Here is a 15865-nt window from a genome sequence, read left to right as displayed (position 1 = left end):
TATTTGTAAATTTATTAACTTAATTGATGCAGTAGAAGGAAATAAAGCACCGGCAGTAGCAGTTGCTTTAGACGCAGAGAAGGCCTTCGACAGAGTAGAATGGAATTACTTGTTCAAAGTATTGCAAAAATTCAGTTTACCGGAGAAGTTTATTAATTGGATTAAAGCATTATATGAGGGACCGTTAGCGAAAGTGACAGTAAATGGACATGTATCAAAGCAATTTAACTTAAGCAGGTCAACGCGGCAGGGATGCCCACTATCACCATTATTGTTTGCGCTAGCTATAGAACCACTAGCAGAATCGATAAGAAGAGATAATAATATAAAAGGAATAAAAATAAAAGACAGGGAATATAAAATCAGTCTGTTTGCGGATGATGTGATAGTGTACTTAACAGAACCAGAACTATCAATAAAAGAACTATATAAGAAATTGAAGGAATATGGAGAAGTGTCGGGATACAAGATAAACGTAAATAAAAGTGAAGCAATGCCTATGAATAACGCGGATTTCTCAAAATTTAAGGAGGAATCCCCATTCAGATGGCAAACGCAGGCAATAAGATACCTAGGTGTGCAAATAAACAAAAATCTAGGCCAATTATATAAACTCAATTACAATCCACTAATGAAAAAATTACAGGACGATTTAGAGCATTGGAAAGAGCTACCACTAACACTGATAGGAAGGATAAACTGTATTAAAATGAACATTTTTCCAAGGATACTATACTTATTTCAGGCATTGCCAATACAACTGACAGAAAAATTCTTCAAAGAGTTAAAGAAAATAATAAGGAGATTTTTATGGAGAGGGGGGAAACCGAGGATAGCACTAGATAAATTAACAGAATGGTATAAACAAGGAGGCTTACAATTGCCAAACTTCAAAAATTATTATAGAGCCGCACAATTAAGGTACCTATCAGATTTTTATCAAACAAGGGAAAAACCAGACTGGACGAGACTAGAATTAGATAAAATAGGGGAAAAGATACCTGAACACATATTATATAAATGGGTCGAAAAATTGGTACAACATAGAACTTCTCCAGTATTACACCATCTCCTCAATATATGGAAGAAGATTCATGTAGAAAGAAATAAAATAAATTACCAAATACCAAAACTAATATTGACGCAAAATAAGCTACTCCCTTTTACAATAGACAACCTTGCCTTTAGAAAATGGGAAAAAAAAGGGATTAAAAGAATAGAAAATTGTTTTTCAGGAAGTAGATTCTTATCCTTTGAACAAATGAGAGATAAGTACAATATAACTGGAGATACAGCGCTGGCATATTACCAACTGAGATCCTACTTGAAAGATAAATTAGGAAGCAACTTGAGTTTACCAGAGGGAAGTAACCTTGAATATGTGATTACAGATACAATGTTAATCAAAAGATTTATAAAAAATATGTATATTAAACTGCAAGAAAAGGAGAATGAGGAAACAAATGGTAAAACTAAACAAAAATGGGAACAAGATTTAAATATAAAGATAAAAAAGGAAACATGGGAGAAGTTATGCTCTGGAACGATGAGAAATACAATAAATACGAGGCTGCGTATGATACAATATAATTGGTTACACAGACTATACATTACACCGCAAAAGTTAAATAAATGGGACCCAACAGTATCTGATAGATGTTTTCGATGTAAAAAAGAAAGGGGAACAACAATTCATGCAATCTGGACATGTGAGAGAGTAGAAAAATTTTGGGATGATCTCAATCAGATATTAAATAAAATAACAGAAAACAATATACCAAAGAATCCAGAGATCTTTCTCCTAAGTAACATAAAAAATAAAGAATTTGGAATTGACTTGGAAGATGCACAAAAAAGATTTGTCAAGATAGCCCTAGCCGTAGCAAAAAAATGTATTATGTCAACCTGGAAATTGGAAGATAATTTGAAAATACAACAATGGTATATAGAAATGAATAAATGTAATCCATTAGAAAAAATAACATATAGTTTAAGAAATAATATTGAAATATTCGAACAAGTATGGGAGCCTTACATTAAATACAATAGCGAAAACCTACCGGGAACAAACATTACCTAAGTTGATGGAAGGAGAAGAAAAGAAAAGAATGGACTCAGTAGAATTTCTGGTGTATTTTTGTTGAATGACAACATTGTCTAACTGAATTAATGCAACCTAGATTGTATACCTAAAATGGATGAGAGGGGGGGGGGGGGTGGGGGGTGGCTTGGGAGGAGGGAGGGGGGAGGGAGAAAAAGTCACTGTAAATGTGTGGAAAAGAAAAAGTGTATATCATGGCTATTGTGATTTATGGTGTGAAAAATAAAAAAATTAAAAAAAAAAAAAAATGGTGTTGATTGAGGGAAGGGGTGCGATGAGGGGAAGTTTGAGTCGATGGAATGGAGGGGATGTAATGTTTAGAAGGAATCGATGGAGGGGAGGGTGTGTGATGAGGGGCTGAGGGGGTCGATGGAGGGGAGGTGGTGTGAAGAGGTGTAGACGGGGTCGATGGAGGGGAGGGTGTGTGATGGTGTAGACAGGTTCTATGAAGTGGAGGGAGTGTGATGTATTGATGGGGTCGATGGAGGGGAGTGGGTGTGATGAGGGGTAGACGTGGTCGATGGAGGGAAGGTGGTGTGAAGAGGTGTAGATGGGGTCGATTGAGGGGAGGGGGTGATGAGGGGTAGACGTGGTCGATGGAGGGGAGGGTGTGTGATAAAGTGTAGACAGGTTCTATGAAGGGGAGGTGGTGTGAGTTATAGATGAGGTCGATGGAGGGGAGGCGATGTGATGAGGTGTAGACTGGGTTGATGAAGGGGAGGAGGTTTGATGAGGTGTAAACCGGGTCGATTGGAGGGGGTGTGTTGAGAGGCCGATGGGGTCGATGGAGGGGAGGGGGTCTGATGAGGGGTAGACATGGTCGATGGAGGGGAGGGTGTGTGATGGAGTATAGACAGGTTCTATGAAGGGGAGGGGGTGTGATGAGGGGTAAATTGTGTCGATGGAGGGGAGGAGATGTGATGAGCTTTAGATGGGGTCGATGAAGGGGAGGGGATGTGATGAGGTGTAGATGGAGAGGATGTGAGGGTATGTGATGAGGTGTAGACGAGGTCAGTGGAGGGGATGGGGTGTTTTGTTGGTTAGACGGGGTCTATGGATGGGAAGGGCTGTGATGAGGGGCAGATGGGGTCGATGGAGTGGAGGTGGTGTGGAGGTGTAGACGGGGTCGATGGAGAGGAGGGTGTGTGATGAAGTGTAGACAGGTTCTATGAAGTGGAGGGAGTGTGCGGTATAGATGGGGTCGATGGAGGCGAGGCAATGTGATGAGGTGTAGACTGGGTTGATGAAGGGGAGGAGGTTTGATGAGGTGTAAATGGGGTCGATCGGAGGGGGTGTGATGAGGTGTATATGGGGTCGATGGTGGGGAGTGATTGTCATGAGGTTTAGTTGGGGTCGATGGAGACAAGGGGATGTGATGGGCTTTAGATGGGGTTGATGGAGGGGAGGCGACGTGATGAGTTGTAGATAGGGTCGATGGAGGGATTGCGTTGTGTTGTATTTTTGGATCGATGGAGTGGAGGGAGTGTGATGAAGTAGACGTGGTCGTTGGAGGGTAGGGGTTGTGATGAGGGGTAGACGGGGTCGATGAAGGGGAGGGGGTGTTATAAGGTATAGATGGGGTCAATGGGAGGGGTGAAATGAGGTGTAGATGGGGTTGATGGAGGGGAGGAGATGTGATAAGGTGTAGACGAGGTCAATGGAGTGGATGGGGTGTTTTGATGGTTAGACGGAGTCGATGGATGGGAGGGGCTGTGATGAGGGGCAGATGGGGTCGATGGAGGGGAGGTGGTGTGAAGAGGTGTAGACGGGATCGATGGAGGGGAGTGTGTGTGATGAAGTGTAGACAGGTTCTATGAAGGGGAGGGGGTGTGAGGAGGTGTAGACGGGGTCGTAGCAGGGGAGGGAATGTGATGAGGTAGACAGGGTCGATGTAGGGTAGGTGATGTGATGAAGTTTAGGCGGAGTCGATGAAGAGTAGACGAGGTCGATTGGAGGGGTGTGATGAAGTGTACATGGGGTTGATGGAGGGAAGAGGTTGTTATGAGGTTTAGTTGAGGTCATTGGTGGGGAGGGGTGTAATGAGGTGTAAATGGGGTTGATTGGGGAGGGGTGTGATGAGGGGAAGTTTGAGTCGATGGAAGGAAGGGGATGTTATGTGTAGACGGAGTCGACGAAGGGGAGGGTGTGTGATGGGGTCAATGGAGGGGATGGCATGTGATGAGTGGTAGACGGGGTCAAGTGAGGGGATGTGATGAATGGAATGCGGGTTCGATGCTGGGGAGTGGGTGTGATGAGGGGTAGACTGGGTCGATGGAGGGGAAGTGGTGTTATGAGGTGTAGATAGGGTCATTGGAGGGGAGGGGAGTGGTGAGGTGTAGACGGGGTCGATGGAAGGGTAGAGTTGTGGTAAGGGGTAGAGGTGATCAATGCAGGGGAGGGGAGGGATTGTAATGAGGTTGTAATGATGGGATCGATGGAGTGGAGGTAGTGTGATGAGGTGTAGATGAGGTCGATGCAAGGGGTGTAATGAGGTATAGATGGGATCGATGGAGGGGAGGTGGTGTGAAGAGGTTTAGACGGGGTCGATGGAGGGGAATTGTTTTTATGAGGGGTATATAGGTCAATGGAGGGGAGGGGGTGTGATGAGGGGTTGATGGGGTCGATGGAGGGGAGGGATGTGATGAAGGGTAGACGGGGTCATAGCAGGGGAGGGGTTGTGATGAGGGGGTTGATGGGTTCAATGGATTGGAGGGGGTGTGATGAAGTGTACATGGGGTTGATGTAGGGAAGGGAGCCATGAGGGGAAGTTTGAGTCGATGGAAGGGAGGGGATGTAATGTGTAGATGGAGTCGATGGAGGGGAGGGTGTGTGATGAGGTGTAGATGGGGTCGATGGAGGGGATGGCATGTGATGAGTTGTAGACGTGGTCGAGTGACAGGATGTGATGAATGATATGCAGGTTCGATGGAGGGGAGTGGGTGTGATGAGGTGTAGATAGGGTCGATGGAGGGGAGGGGTGTGGTGAGGGGTAGACGGGGTCGATGGAAGGGTAGAGTTGTGGTAAGGGGTAGACGTAGTCGATGCAGGGGAGGGGAGGGGTTGTAATGAGGTGTATATGGGATTGATAGAGTGGAGGTCGTGTGATGAGGTGTAGACGAGGTCGATGAAGTGGAGAGGATGTGATGAGGTGTAGATGGGGTCGATGCGAGGGGTGTAATGAGGTGTAGATGGGATCGATGGTGCGGAGGTGTTGTGAAGAGGTTTAGATGGGGTCGATGGAGGGGAATAGTTTTTATGAGGTGTAGAGAGGTCAGTGGAGGGGAGGGTGTGTGATGAGAGGTAAACGTTGTCGATGGATGGGAGCGGGTGTGATGAGGGGTTGATTGGGTCGTTGGAGGGTAGGGGGTGTGATGAGGAGTAGACGAGGTCAATGAAGGGGAGGGTATGTGATGAGGTGTGGGTGGGGTCAATGGAGGGGAGGGGGTGTGATGAGGTATACATGGGGTCGATGGAGGGGAGGGGGTGTTATGAGGTGTATATGGGATCGATGGAGTGGAGGTGGTGTGATGAGGTGTAGACAAGATCGATGAAGTGGAAGGGATGTGACGAAGTGTAGACGGGGTCGATGTGAGGGGTGTAATGAGGTGTAGGTGGGGTCGATGGAGGGGAGGTGGTGTGAAGAGGTTTAGATGGGGTCGAAGGAGGGGAGGGGGTGTGATGAGGTGTAGACGTGGTCAATGAAGGGGAGGTGGTGTGATGAGGTTTAGATGGGGTAGATGGAGGGGAGGGGGTGTGATGAGGTATAGATGGGGTCGATGGAGGTTAGGAGGTAATGGAGGATATCGAGTGTGATGAGGTTTCCACGTGTTTGATGGAGGGGAGTGGGTGTGATGAGGTGTAGATAGGGTCGATGGAGGGGAGGGGTGTGGTGAGGGGTAGACGGGGTCGATGGAAGGGTAGAGTTGTGGTAAGGGGTAGACGTAGTCGATGCAGGGGAGGGGAGGGGTTGTAATGAGGTGTATATGGGATTGATAGAGTGGAGGTCGTGTGATGAGGTGTAGACGAGGTCGATGAAGTGGAGAGGATGTGATGAGGTGTAGATGGGGTCGATGCGAGGGGTGTAATGAGGTGTAGATGGGATCGATGGTGCGGAGGTGTTGTGAAGAGGTTTAGATGGGGTCGATGGAGGGGAATAGTTTTTATGAGGTGTAGAGAGGTCAGTGGAGGGGAGGGTGTGTGATGAGAGGTAAACGTTGTCGATGGATGGGAGCGGGTGTGATGAGGGGTTGATTGGGTCGTTGGAGGGTAGGGGGTGTGATGAGGAGTAGACGAGGTCAATGAAGGGGAGGGTATGTGATGAGGTGTGAGTGGGGTCAATGGAGGGGAGGGGGTGTGATGAGGTATACATGGGGTCGATGGAGGGGAGGGGGTGTTATGAGGTGTATATGGGATCGATGGAGTGGAGGTGGTGTGATGAGGTGTAGACAAGATCGATGAAGTGGAAGGGATGTGACGAAGTGTAGACGGGGTCGATGTGAGGGGTGTAATGAGGTGTAGGTGGGGTCGATGGAGGGGAGGTGGTGTGAAGAGGTTTAGATGGGGTCGAAGGAGGGGAGGGGGTGTGATGAGGTGTAGACGTGGTCAATGAAGGGGAGGTGGTGTGATGAGGTTTAGATGGGGTAGATGGAGGGGAGGGGGTGTGATGAGGTGTAGATGGGGTCGATGGAGGTTAGGAGGTAATGGAGGATATCGAGTGTGATGAGGTTTCCACGTGTTTGATGGAGGGGAGTGGGTGTGATGAGGTGTAGACGGGGTTAATGAAGGGGAGGTGGTGTGATGAGGGGGTAAATGTGGTCGATGGATCGGAGGGGGTGTGATGATGGGTTGATGGGGTCGATGGAGGGGAGGGGTTTGATGAGGTGTAGATGGGGTCATAGCAGGGGAGGGGTTGTGATGAGGAGTTGATGAGTTCAATGGAGGGGAGGGGGTGTGATGAGGTGTAGACGGGGTCGAAGCAGTGGAGGGAATGTGATGAGGTTGACAGGGTCGATGTAGGGTAAGCGATGTGATGAAGTTTAGGCGGGGTCGTTGATGGGGAGGAGGTTTGATGAAGAGTAGACGAGGTCGATTGGAGCGGGTGTGTTGAGGTATACATGGGGTCGATGGAGGGGAGGGGGTGTTATGAGGTTTAGTTGAGGTCGTTAGAGGGGAAAGGTGTTATGAGGTGTAAATGGTGTTGATTGAGGGAAGGGGTGCGATGAGGGGAAGTTTGAGTCGATGGAATGGAGGGGATGTAATGTTTAGAAGGAATCGATGGAGGGGAGGGTGTGTGATGAGGGGCTGATGGGGTCGATGGAGGGGAGGTGGTGTGAAGAGGTGTAGACGGGGTCGATGGAGGGGAGGGTGTGTGATGAAGTGTAGACAGGTTCTATGAAGGGGAGGGAGTGTGATGTATTGATGGGGTCGATGGAGGGGAGTGGGTGTGATGAGGGGTAGACGTGGTCGATGGAGGGGAGGTGGTGTGAAGAGGTGTAGATGGGGTCGATTGAGGGGAGGGGGTGTGATGAGGTGTAGACGGGGTCATAGCAGGGGAGGGAATGTGATGAGTTTGACAGGGTCCAAGTCGGGTAAGGGATGTGATGAAGTTTAGGCGGGGTCGTTGATGGGGAGGAGGTTTGATGAAGAGTAGACGAGGTCGATTGGAGTGGGTGTGATGAGGTATACATGGGGTTGATGGAGGGGAGGGGGTGTTATGAGGTTTAGTTGAGGTCGTTGGAGGGGAAAGGTGTTATGAGGTGCAAATGGTGTTAATTGGGGGAAGGGGTGCGATGAGGGGAAGTTTGAGTCGATGGAATGGAGGGGATGTAATGTTTAGAAAGAGTCGATGGAGGGGAGGGTGTGTGATGAGGGGCAGATGGGGTCGATGGAGGGGAGGTGGTGTGAAGAGGTGTAGATGGAGTCGATGGAGGGGAGGGTGTGTGATGGTGTAGACAGGTTCTATGAAGGGGAGGGAGTGTGATGTATAGATGGGGTCGATGGAGGGGAGTGGGTGTGAAGAGGTGTAGACGGGGTCGATTGAAGAGAGTGGGTGTGATGAGGGGTAGACGTGGTCGATGGAGGGGAGGTGGTGTGAAGAGGTGTAGATGGGGTCGATTGAAGGGAGGGGGTGTGATGAGGGGTAGACGTGGTCGATGGAGGGGAGGGTGTGTGATAAAGTGTAGACAGGTTCTATGAAGGGGAGGTGGTGTAAGTTATAGATGAGGTCGATGGAGGGGAGGCGATGTGATGAGGTGTAGACTGGGTTAATGAAGGGGAGGAGGTTTGATGAGGTGTAAACCGGGTCGATAGGAGTGGGTGTGTTGAGAGGCAGATGGGGTCGATGAAGGGGAGGTGGTGTGAAGAGGTGAAGACGGGGTCGATGGAGGGGACAGTTGCTTTAGACGCAGAAAAGGCCTTTGACAGAGTAGAATGGAATTACTTATTCAAAGTATTGCAAAAATTCAGTTTACCAGAGAAGTATATTAATTGGATTAAAGCATTATATAAGGGACCATTGGCAAAAGTGACAGTAAATGGATATATATCAAAGCAATTTAACTTAAGCAGGTCCACACGGCAGGGATGCCCACTATCACCTTTATTGTTCGCGTTAGCTATAGAACCATTAGCAGAATTGATAAGAACAGAAAATAATATAAAAGGGATAAAAATAAAAGACAAGGAATATAAAATCAGTTTATTTGCGGATGATGTTATAGTATACTTAACAGAACCAGAACTATCAAGAAAAGAATTATATAAGAAATTGAAGGAATATGGAGAAGTGTCGGGTTACAAGATTAACGTAAATAAAAGTGAAGCAATGCCTATCAATAATGCGGATTTCTCAAAATTTATGAAGGAATCACCATTCAGATGGCAAAGGCAAGCAATAAGATACCTAGGTATACAAATAAATAAAAATCTCGGCCAACTATATAAACTCAATTATTATCCACTAATGAAAAAATTACAGGACGATTTAGAGCATTGGAAAGATTTACCACTAACACTAATAGGAAGGATAAATTTTATTAAAATTAACATTTTTCCAAGGATATTATACCTATTTCAGGCATTGCCAATACACTTGACAGAGAAATTCTTCAAGGAGTTAAAGAAAATAATAAGGAAATTTTTATGGAAAGGGGGGAAACCGAGGATAGCACTCGATAAATTAACAGAATGGTATAAACAAGGAGGCTTACAACTGCCAAACTTTAAAAATTATTATAGAGCCGCACAATTAAGATACCTATCAGATTTTTATCAAACAAGGGAAAAGCCAGATTGGACTAGATTAGAACTAGATAAAATAGGGGAAAAGATACTTGAACACATATTATATAAATGGGATGAAAAATTGGTACAACATAGAAGTTCTCCAGAATTACATCATCTACTCAATATTTGGAAGAAGGTTCATGTAGAAGGAAATAAAACAAATTATCAATTACCAAAACTAATATTGACGCAAAATAAGTTACTCCCTTTTACAATAGATAACCTTTCCTTTAGAGAATGGGAGAAAAAAGGGATCAAAAGAATAGAAAATTGTTTTTCAGGAAATAGATTATTATCCTTTGAACAAATGAAAGATAAATACAATATAACTCAAGGTACAGTGCTGGCATATTACCAATTGAGATCCTACTTGAAGGACAAATTAGGAAGCAGTATGAGTTTACCAGAGGGAAGTAACTTTGAATATGTGATTACAGATACAATGATAATCAAAAGATTTATAACAAATATGTATATTAAACTGCAAGAAAAGGAGAATGAGGAAACAAATGGTAAAACTAAACAAAAATGGGAACAAGATTTAAATATAAAGATAAAAAAGGAAACATGGGAGAAGTTATGTTCTGGAACGATGAGAAATACAATAAATATGAGGTTACGTATGATACAATATAACTGGATACATAGGCTATACATTACACCTCAAAAGTTAAATAAATGGGACCCAGCAGTATCTGATAGATGTTTTCGATGTAAAAAAGAAATGGGAACAACAATTCATGCAATCTGGACATGTGAGAAAGTAGAAAAATTTTGGGAAGATCTAAACCAAATATTAAATAAAATTACAGAAAACAATATACCAAAGAATCCAGAGATCTTCCTCCTAAGTAACATAAAAAACAAAGAATTTGGAATTGATTTGGATGGTGCACAAAAAAGATTTGTTAAGATAGCTCTAGCCGTAGCAAAAAAATGTGTTATGTCAACCTGGAAATCGGAAGATAATTTGAAAATACAACAATGGTATATAGAAATGAATAAATGTATTCCATTAGAAAAAATAACATTAGTTTAAGAAATAATATTGAAATATTTGAACAAATATGGGAGCCTTACATGAAACACAATAGCGAAAACCTACCGGGGACATTCACTACCTAAATTAACGAAAGGAGAAGGAAATGAAAAGAATTGACTCAGTGGAACTTCTTGTTTATTTTTATTGAATGACAACATTGTTTGACTGGTTTAATGTATCCTAGATTTTGTACTTTAAGTGGACGGGAGGGGGGAGGTAGGGAGGGTGGGATGGGAGGAGGGAGGGGGGGGGAGAAAATGGCACTGTATATATTTGAAAAGGAAAAAGTATGTATCATGGTTAATGTGGTTTATGGTGTGAAAAATAAAAAATTTTTAAAAAAAGACTATCTCAACTTCCTACATTCTATTATTCTTTACCTCCTTATCTTATTCATACGGTGGTCTCACTGATCCTGTCAAAAAGACTAGAAGATTCTTATCTTACAGAGGCTGACTCTGCTTCCTGCATTCTAATTTCCATGTTTAGCCTGTTCATACTGTTTTAATCCATCACTCCACATGTCTGCACTAGTTTCCCCATCTTTCATATTTTTATGTCAAGTTTCCTCATCTCTCACAGGTCAAATGGCTTATTTCGGTCGGGTAAAACCAACACTGGGGCACTAATAAGGTGCTGTTTCACCAAGTTAAAATCTTTAATCTCTTCCTCTGTCCAGACAACAGCTTCGCCCCCTAGAATTGTGAGTTTATCATAGAGAAATCTGACCAGGCTAGAATAATTTTCAATCCAGATTCTACAGTATCCCACTAAACCAAGGAATTTCCTGTTCTTGGGCATTCTTGGGAGGTGGGATCTGTAGAATACCACGTATCCTCTCTGGACTTATTTTCCTAGTTTCCTGACTTACCAGATGACCTAAGTATTTAACTTCTGATTGAACAAATTGTAATTTGGATTCGCTCACCCTGAGACCCTTATTCTCCAGAAAATTCAAAAGTTCAACAGTATACTGTTTAATTCGTACGTTTTTTCCGTAATTAACAACTCATCAACATATTGTATCAACTGACAATTCTCTCTCCGAGGAGCCTCATCTAATATTTGTTCTAAGACCTGGCCGAATAAATTTGGTGATTCTGTAAAGCCCTGGGGAAGGACCGTCCACCGGTATTGATTCTTGCGTCCAGTAAAAGGATTTTCCCATTCAAAGGCAAAGATGTCTCTGCTCTCCATTGCTAACGGACAGGTCCAGAAAGCATCTTTGAGGTCAATCACACTAAACCATTTACTATGGGGATTGATTTTACCCATTATTGTATAGGGATTAGGTACAACCGGGTGACGGGTGAGAATAATTTTGTTCAGCTCTCTCAAGTCCTGCACTAATCGATAGGTACCGTCTGGTTTTTGGACAGGTAAAATTGGGGTATTAAAAGGTGACATACAAGGTTCGAGTATACCATCTTTCACCAACTGGTCAATTACTGGCTGCAGCCCCTTTCGGCCAGTCATAGGAATTGGATACTGTTTTCGTCTAATTACTTGTTCAGAATCTTTTAAAGTAACTTGCAGGGAAGGAATATCTAACACCCCTCTATTGCCTCTTTCTGCCCATACTCCAGGATTTATTAGTTCTCAATTGAACCTTGATACCTGATTCCTGTGGTCTGGTGCCGATAGCCAATTGGTCCTGTAAATCTCGTCCTAACAAACAAACTCCAGCTTGGGGAACTAGTAGAATATCCTCTGATATTACCTTTTCTCCCATTTGTATTCTTACATCTCTTAATACAGGGATCATAAAATCTCTTCCTCCTACTCCCGAAATCATCACGGTCCCCTCTATCTTAACACCCTCGGGTGGTTGTAAAATACTAGACCGGGCTGCCCCAGAATCTACTAAAAAGGTCATCTTGTCACTGTGGGGTCCTATGCTTAAATTGACCAATGGTTCTCCGTGTAGCCCCACGGTGTGTATTGACTGAGAACCGTGACCCCCCCCCCCCCCATTCATAATCTGCTTCCATCTGTCGGACTCTGGCTTTACCCTACCCTTAATTTAGTCTATGTGTCGTCTGAGTCCAGCGTGTTCGTTAAATGAAGTGATAGGAGAATCAGTTTATTACACAGCATAAGAATAAAGCTTAACAGAGCTCTTGTTCAGTCGTTAGTTCATAGGTCACCTGCACAGTGAGCTATTCCCCAAGACTGACCTCTACTCTCCAGTCTCTACAGTTTATATAGCTCAACCTTATACAGAACAAAAGTTGGCTTTCTTTGCTAGATTTCTTGCATAAGATTTATCACAAGTAATTTCCTGCTCTGCAGTTATCTGGGGTGTAGAGCTCCCATCTTTTTTTAATCCTCAAGGTCAGAATATCCTGTTGTTTTGATCAGAAATCAATTCATAACCCCAGATATTTCTAATTATTTCTTTGTTCTCATCTGGCCATATTCTTCTGTTCTACTAAACACCTCCTTCTGTCTTAAGCTTCTTACTTACTTACTCCATTCTCTTTGTTTCTGACAGTCTCTGTCAGATTCTTTTTGTTTGTGCTAATCAACACCTCCTTTTGCCTTAATATTCCTACTAAATTGTATTTTGGGAGCAGGCAATTCTAAACCTACTGTAATCAGCCAACTTTGCTACATACTGAGGCTGCCTTACTTACATTACTCTTTCCCTTCACCATGAGGTAAATATTAAATTGTTACATAGTACTGGATTCATGTATACAAACTGAATAGTACATAAGCATATATTCTACATATTTTCTATGATTAATTAACCCCTATATTCCAACACTTCAGTGCGTAAGGTCGCGTCTCCCTGGCTCGCATTGGGCATTTTCTCTTAAAATGTCCCTCCTTTTACAATGGTAGCAAACTAATGCTCCTGTTTCCCAATTCCTACCGGGATTACCACGAGGTCCCGGGAACAGTCGTGGTCCCTGGAATTCCCCTCTACCCTTGCCCCTGCTCTGGTCTCTACTCTCCCACTCCTGGAGCTCCTCCCCATGTCCAGGAGCTGGCACACAGCCCCTACCCTTTCCTTGCTGTCCCTGCACGACTTCCTTGACTGCCTGCATCAAAATCTTAGCCTTTCCTTTTTGTTTATTGGGCATTCTCTTTTAAAATTACGCACCTCCGTACTAGTCAGGGGCACATTTACAAAACCGAGACCCCTTCCCATGGGAACTTCCCATAAAGGTCTCATCCAGTTAATTTCTGGCTTATCCTCTCCTTTATAATGTCTAGATTCCTGCTCTCCGGGAAATGAATCAAAGGTTTCTGCCCTTCCCTCCCAGAGGGTCTCTCATTGTTTTGAATCAAAGTCTCCTCCCTCTGTAAGGTGGTATCCAGATTTTTAAAAGAAATGGAAGCAATGGTGATCGAAGTGGTAACGTTGATTTAAAAAAAATAAATCTTTTATCTTTTTTTTGAAAAGAGTTTAAATAGTTTAAATAATGATGAAAGTTTAATGAAATGGGAGTTGGGAGAGGGAACTGGGTGGGCACTAGTTTCCAGAAGTCATCAGCTACCTGTGAGTTATCTCACACCCAATATTTTGGGGGAGTTACCGCTTTGGGCAGTTTAAACAGGAGGAGGTAGTTGTGACCTCCGACCTGTTTTTTTTTCTTTTTAATTTTTGGGTTAAGAAGTGAAGGTTTTTTTTTTAATTATTTTTTAAAAATAAATAATTATTTTTTTTAACTCTTTGTTTTGATTGTAATTGAGAGGGAATTAGGAGGTTTTTTTTCTCTCCTTTTTTTTCTCTTTTTTTGGGGGGGGTTCTCTTTTTTCTTTCTTTTTTTAAGAGGATGATGTCACAGAAGATAATAAGACAAAAATTGAGGATGTTGAATTAGATAAAGAGGAAGATGAGGGGAAAGGTGATAAGAAGAAGAAAATTAAGTACAAATACATTGAGGGAGAAGAGTTTAATAAAATTAAGTTAATTTTGATAGAGAATTTTGAAGATGTTATAAATGAAGAATATGGAGAATTTTATGAGTTTGAACTTTTTTTTCTTTTTTTTTCTTTTTTTTATATAAGGGGAGGGGAAGGGAATAAAAAGTTTATCTAATTGTTTTTCTAAGGGATGTTTTTGTTCTCTCGATGAATTATAAAGGAAACGGTATTAATGGAAATTCTGTATTTATGTATTATTAATTATGATTTTTTGTATATCAGATATGTGGTTGATATATGATTTTAATATTTGAACTTAGTTTTAAAGTGGATTTCATTTGTTAAATACATGTATTATGTTTGACTTAAATATATGTTTAAGGGTATTATTTTAGTATTGATATATTTTTTGTTGTTAGTAATTTTTTGTTGTTAAGTTTTATCCTTTTTTTCGTAAGTGGGGTTTCTTCTATTTTATTTACAACATTGTTAATTAATTCTTCACTCTTTATTTTGGGGGGGAGGGTTGGATTAATTTTAAATTAGATGATTAATGTTGTGTTATAATTATTGGGGGGGTTAATTTGTGTAGTTTAATGATGTAGTATTCTAATTTTTATTATCTTATTTTTTATTATTTCGTTAAATGTAATTTTTATTTTATTCATGTCATAAAATTTTAAATAAAGTTTTTTAAAAAAGTCTCCTCCCTCTCTTGTCAATTGAGGTGGTAATCTAGTACTTTGTGAACAGGTCATCATACCACCCCTACTTTCTTCTCCTTTCTTTAGCTGTTGGGGAGGAGGGGAAGGTGCAGAAGGGTAGAGCATAGGAGAGAGGGGAAAGATAGGAACCGGCATAGGAGGAGCATAAGGTGGAGGAAGGGAATGTAACACATCCCATCCTTGTGTTTCAGGGACAAAAGGTTCCTCATCTTTCTTGTCCTTGCATTCCTTTTCATTCAAAACCAGTTGATCAAACGATCCCCTGAGCCAGCAGGCTGCATATTCCCTGCTCTCAAGATTATCTCTTTGGTTTTGATAGAGCCAGATGTTCAATGCTTGACACATCCAGTCATCCTCGGATATACTGAACTCCCTTTAATCGGACTTTTAACCCATTCCAAACAGGAATACCTGACCATGGTCTGTTTGTCCTTCCCACGGGTTCTCCCCGCACCCCAATCAGATAACATTAATCCTAACGGACTTTGCTTGGTTATCTGATCCTCTCATCCTTCACTAGGACTCTCTTTCTTACTACTCACACCTCCCATACTAACAGGTAAGTAAAATTTCTCTTACCGAGATCCAGTAGCTAACTCTAGCGCGCTTCCTTAACGTCCTCTCGTTGTTTGTTCTCAATGCCTCTTCTCGGATATCACTCGCTTCATCCACTGACCAGTCACCCTTCGTCCGTGAGTCCAGCTGAATCAGCTGGGGTGCACCTACCCCCGTCGTTGGGCACTCTGTCAGTGGAGGGAGTGGGATCCCGGACAAGCCCCCATTTGTTAGAAACAGAAGTACCTTCACAGAAATTGCTCGAGACAAAAATTGAGAACA

Source organism: Narcine bancroftii, chromosome 8 (genome assembly GCF_036971445.1).
Source record: "Narcine bancroftii isolate sNarBan1 chromosome 8, sNarBan1.hap1, whole genome shotgun sequence".
In the NCBI taxonomy this organism is placed as follows: Eukaryota; Metazoa; Chordata; class Chondrichthyes; order Torpediniformes; family Narcinidae; genus Narcine; species Narcine bancroftii.
Note: the sequence above shows the minus strand (reverse complement) of the source record.